The 203-nt window shown below is 50.7% G+C and overlaps 1 protein-coding gene across 2 annotated transcripts in view; it reads left to right on the top strand.

Annotated features, from left to right (window-relative positions):
• The window catches only part of LOC116672629 (MICOS complex subunit MIC26), a 57,311-nt gene that overhangs the window by 38,889 nt on the left and 18,219 nt on the right, over window positions 1-203 (top strand). The gene's annotated exons all lie outside the window — the stretch shown is intronic.

Consider the following 203-nt stretch of genomic DNA (forward strand, 5'->3'; position numbering starts at 1 on the left):
TATGTGAGTCCAGGTGTGTGTGTGAGTCCAGGTATTTATGTGAGTCCAGGTGTGTGTGGGTATGTACTGTCCTCTCTGCCCTAGTTCCTATTTCCTCCGTTAATCCAGGGCTTTAGTACTCGAGTCCGGTTTTAGAGTCCGGTCTTGGTCTCGGACTTGTCTCGGACTCGCTAGTATTTGGACTCGGACTTGTCTCGGTCTCG

Source organism: Etheostoma spectabile, chromosome 22 (genome assembly GCF_008692095.1).
Source record: "Etheostoma spectabile isolate EspeVRDwgs_2016 chromosome 22, UIUC_Espe_1.0, whole genome shotgun sequence".
NCBI classification, from domain to species: domain Eukaryota; kingdom Metazoa; phylum Chordata; class Actinopteri; order Perciformes; family Percidae; genus Etheostoma; species Etheostoma spectabile.